Raw genomic sequence first — 6,004 nt, forward strand, 5'->3', positions numbered from 1 at the left:
GAAAACAAATGAAACACTTTGAAGATTAATCATCTGCCAGTGGTAGAAATGGTAAAAAACTATCAGGACGGAAAAATACCGAAGCCAATGAACGTCTCTTTTTGTCTCATAACCCTAATTAGTTTATTGTCATATTTGTATGATTTTGAAAATTAATAAAAGAACACACGGTCTGCTTATACTCGTAGTAAATTTCTAACATAACAGCAACATTTATACATTGTATGGATTGCCAATGTAGATCCTATTTCACACACATACGCGATCTAGTGAGTGTTTTCTGTCATATCGATTCTGCTGAATGCTACAACAAATAAATCAAAACAAAATGCAAATAATGGATGTAAAACAGACTAATTTTATAGCAACAATGTCAGGCTACTACCTTGTTTAGGAATGTATCGATATCCACGTAAAAGAAATCGTATTCCATTCATCTGCAGCTGGTAAATAATCCTGGTCTGTGTCGCGTGTCTTACACAACTGTCTAAAGCAACACATCGTTTCACGTCTTTCGTTGGTGAAAACCTGATAAACCTCTCACTGGTCACCCAAGATAGCACACCTGGCAACTAATTGTATGATGTCAGCTATTCTAAGTAATTTAGTTAACCAATAAAGAGCAATCAATCAATCAACGCAAGGGTGGTTAATTCTTTGAAGGGAGGATGTTGTTTTTACAACTTTACGACAGGGTGTAGTCATCTACACACACTACCTTTTGACAAAAGTAATTAATCAATCAGTGTGTTATCGGTTAATCTTTTGATCGATGTTTGTTTTTGTAACTCAGCTGATAAACCCTCTTGCATCACTTACATACTCATATTACATAACATACAATAAATTTGCCGTTACAGACCTTAATTTACAATGTTGAGTATTTACTCCAGACAGGAGAAATGCCAAATGGGAACCTTTGTTGAGTAACCTGAGTGGTGGTACTACTAATTATACCTGTTATGAATTCATTAATTGACCATCCAGAGAATGATGGCAAATAACACGTGTAGGTTTACACCATCAAACGCGAGTTACAGCAAGGAAGATGTAATCTCTGTGTCGCATGCAGCCTGAAAACACTTATGGGCCGAAACTGTTTTGAGGATACCAACGGAATTTCGTTACATAAGTAATACATACAGGCATTTGCTGTGTACTTGGGTAAATAGGTGAAATAAGGTTTTTTTTATTTACGTAAGAAAATTTTCAGATTTCTCTACCAAAGGCAAAGTCATCGTTTATTGTTTACGAATTCAAATAAATCAACTGTGTGTTTTTATTATCATAAATAATAAACCATTGTAGCTACCATAGCTACCAAAATTTACGTATGATAGTTGCTATCACAGCTGAACCAACACTCAAAATTACCTAAATATAAAGCTTTGCAATCTTCCGTACTGAAACAAATGGCTTGCTACGTGCCTGTAGACATCATATTTTCATGTAACATGATTGAATATCGAGGTTAAAATCAGAGAAATAGGATAAAATTGACTAACTATACCACCCAAGCATCATATTTTCATGAACATGATTAAATATCGAGGTTAAAACACAGAAATAGGATCAAATCAAACTATACCATCCAAGCATCCGAAAAAAACTACACTGCTGGGATATTTTGTTACGATCAGACAAGGAATACCATGGATATTTTTAAATAATGGCACATGATGGGCATCCGGCCTCCTGACTCTTTTGGGTGAAGAAATTCTGCTAATATGGACAGGAGCCCAGTTCCTTTGTCCGTCACGGTCGAAGGAGCGGGCGCTGACCAATTTGCAGTTTGGTTCCGTAATTAGACGGTTGGCGAGAAACATTATTCGCTCCGCATCAGTGCCCCTTTAAATCCGAGGAAATAGTTTAGGCAATCGTCGAGGGTATTTTGAGATCAAAGGATAACGTTCGTTTATCTAAGTCAACCTATTGATTAAATGGACGTTATTCATTTGTGCGGGTATGTGACTTACGGGAAGAAACACAGAAATTTCTAATTTTGGACAGAGAAGCAATCAAGATACGGAAATACACCAAAGGCTGGGTTGACACAAATGGCGAGGAGTAATTTGTTACAGATATCGCACAGCTGAAAGGAAATCATATCATGAAAATAGAAAAGCAATCATAGAAACAGTGTGTGATTAAAGAACATGTTCATTAAATACAAGCGTAAATCTGGTCATTCATTACAATGTGGTGGGCCGGTGAAAATAGGGGTTAAGTGTATAGAATACCGGGTTGGGTGAGGGAATTATTCAATAACTTACCATTTAATGAAAGGAAATGGGTTATAAAAACATGCTGGATGTATTTGGGGGTGGGGTAGGGTGGGGATATTGGTGGTTGAGGTGCGGAGGGGTATAGAATAGGGCTGGGACTGGTCAAAATTTCCCCTGGGTACCCCACCTCTTGTGACCCTACTCTACTGGATACCCGTCACGTTAATTCCTGAAATCAAATTTGCCTGAAATGGCAATATATTTTTCAGCTCGGAAGAAAAATAACAGCTTTTGCAATTTCCTAACCTAACTATGTATTTTATTCAAAAAGAAGTGACTGTAAGTAATGTTTAAATTTTCAAAGACAATACAACTTTTGATTGTGAAAGAACAACATATTACTTTGTTTAATCTATTAGCCACACGATCATAACGGGTTCGGGTATTGAGACGGGTACCCGGGTCCATCTCATTACCCACCCGTCCCGTGTATCCAGATTACTCGTCCCAGCCCTAGACTGTGGAATATGTTTCCTGAAATGGGGAGGGAGGGGGTCCGCAAAATATCTTATACTAGTTATAGGCCGCAAACAAATACTAGTACTGCTGGCACTACCTACTACCAGGGTAAAGTGTAAACGTACCCCTGATATATGTCAATACTACCTCTAGTTATAAAATTCAAGTTTAGCTGCTTCCGTTACCTCGCGTATTTAGTCTTTTCGAAAAAAACCCAACCAAACCAAAAACATGGGAAACTGGCAATGGAAATGTTTGGTTCCGCGTGCACACTTAGGGCTTCGTGACCAACTCGTGTTAATCCGTGACAAGCTTACAATTTACGGAAAGGGACGAGTAATGACGAATTGTTGCCCGAGTCAGTCCACTGTGAAGTGTTTCCGTCCATCCACTCACCCGTTCGCTGTGATTATTCATGTTTCTAGGTTTGTCGACACCTGGTGTTCGTGCCACTAAAACATGCGGCTTGCACACATTTTCATCGGAATCGGTATATGATCATGAAATACTTCGTCATGTCTTGAAATGACATGAAATGACATGTCTTGGTTGTTTTAGAATGCCCGTTTTTCAAAAGTAAGTGAGTGAACGTGTACTGTTTTACGCCGCATTTAGCAATATTCCACCTCTATCCCCGTGGGGGCACACCAGAAATGGGCTTCACACATTGTACCCACGTGAGGAATCGAACCTGGTACTTAGGCATGACGAACGAACGTTAACCACCACCGCCACCACTTTTCAAAACGGGTGTGTATAAAAACTGACGTGCCAAAGAAAGGACATGCCTTTGGGTTTACATATATTTGAAAAAAGACCCGTATCTTTTGAAAAGTGTCATTGTGACATTGTAGTAAAAAAATCAGGTAATGTTTATTTTCTTTGGAACGTCAGTTTACGTTCTCGCTCACATGTGTTCCTCGTATGTGTTGTTAGATGGAAATGGAAATGTTGCGGCTTGCAACAACTTCGCACGGTGCCCTTCACCTAATAGCGGGGAACGATGTTCGTTTTATCAGATACAGGTTTGCCATGTCAAGCCGCCATCATATTAGTGGCACAAAACAACATACACTCTGTCATTTCTTGGAATCCATAGCCAGTCTTAACGATTAATTCTAGCCAATGACTGTTTTTGTCGTAATCTAACAACTGTACACACCGGTTTATATAAGAAACGCACGTGATGAACTTATATCAGACGACATTTCACAGCGTTATCAGCTGACGTTACGTGGCATATTTTTTCGCCTCCAGCACCAAACAAGGTATGAATTTAGCACCTTTGGTGCAGTTCGCGACATTAATATTTTTCTGACACATTTTAAAATCTGAAGCAGATTGCTTACAGGATCAGCGACATGTAATTTTGAGATTAAAAAAATAGTAATGTAAGTGAACAGATGGCGTTCGTTCTAACAGGAATGTTAGCAAATGTTGACAATGCTTTCTCGAACCACTAAATTTCCTTGATTATTTAAATCAGAAGGAAAATATGGAATTATTTCCAATGTACATTTTAAATATAAAACGTGAACATTACTCGTGTGTTCTTATCAATGTGAAAATTTTAAAAATCCGAAATAGAGAAATATCGTCTGCGTTCGAATCCCGTAACTATACATGTTCCAAACTGCCATCGTGGTTTTCTACCTTGTGGAACGGGGCAGTGGGGGATAGCCTCGTGGTTAAAACGTTCGCTCGTAGTTAAGAAGGTCCAGGTTCGATTCCCCACATGGGTTCAATGTCCAAAGTGCATTTTTGCTGTTCCCCCGCCACATTGTAACAATATTGCTAAAATAGTCGTAAAACATTTACTCACTCACTCGTTCGACACGTGGGTTCTAAGTGCGGAACCTTCTGGTGACCATGTTGTTACCGGATTAGTGCTAAAAGCGGGGTAAAACTAGTCACCCATACATTATGGTATATGTATGCAATATGCAATTGACCTGACATTTTTTGTTGTGTTAGGAAGACAATGAATTTTAGCATCGTTTAAAGGGGACACCATAAACGGGTTTCACATATTGTGCCCACGTCGAGAATCGAACCCAAGTCTTCGGTGTAAAGAGCGAACGCTCTAACCACTAGCCTACCCTACCTAACCATATGTGAGGCGAACACGAACACATATATAACGAGTTCCAACACTTGAACTTGAATTCAGGAATTCATATTTGAAGTAAATGTCTTTGATCATATATAATCCAAACTATGGTATTCATCAAGCTTCATTACTTGTAACATATCTTGTGTATTCTTACCTTGTCTTGTTGTAAATATGTGGTTAGTGAGTGAGTATGATTTTACACCGTTCATTGTACGATAGTTGGAATAGTGAAACAAATGCACGTGCGATACGCGATGAGCGTTAACTTAGGCCAACCCTTCTTGCTCTCGGTGTTTCATCTAATGTGCGTACCCCCTTCTAATACAAGCCAGCAATTGCGATTTGAAACCAAGGTCGTTTGTTACACAACTTTTAGCCTAAATTGAATAAAATTCTGAGATTTAAACGTGCTGTTGGCAAGGCAAAATTATGAGGGTTCACTTTTTTCTATTTGCCCTTTTGTTTAAAGTAAAATTCATCGGTACGTTTTTATAGCAAAAAGACTATATTAAGTCTCGCTGAAGAAGGCGGCCAAATGTCATCGACAGGAGTGAGCCACTGTGACGCGTGCGCTGAGGTCATTTAAAGGTGTTTTATTTTATCAAGAAATCTTTCATAGATAAAACAGACGGATTTTACTTACAGTGTAACAATTTAAACTCTGCGACACCATGTCCGGTAACTGAGCGAACCACGGCAAACTAAAGCGCAAATGGGGTTGCGCAACAAAGAGAAATATGACCAGGTCATTTTCACCTCTGTTGCGCAACGCTGTTTGCGTTACAGTTTGCCTACGAGTGAACAAATGCCGTTTTGTTTCGATTGAGAGTGAATAGTTCATCAATGTTTGCCAGATTTTATTTCGCAATAGTCTGCTGCAATTAGGGACAAATGAACTGTTTACCGGAAATTTAGCTTCCATTATCCCTTGATCGGGGTTTGAATCCCTTTCACACAAACGATAGTCCTTGGATTGTCAACACCATCCGCTCTACAAGGACTTCTTTCAAGTTGTAAATGGGAACGGTCTATTTGTTAGCAAGATTGCGCGATACAACTGAAATACTGTTCAAAAAGGCTTTACAAATAACTGCATGCTCGATCGAACAGTACCCATTGATATCGGAAATAAACAAGATCACACTAT

The sequence above is a fragment of the Haliotis asinina genome, chromosome 9, assembly GCF_037392515.1.
Source record: "Haliotis asinina isolate JCU_RB_2024 chromosome 9, JCU_Hal_asi_v2, whole genome shotgun sequence".
Taxonomy (NCBI): Eukaryota; Metazoa; Mollusca; class Gastropoda; order Lepetellida; family Haliotidae; genus Haliotis; species Haliotis asinina.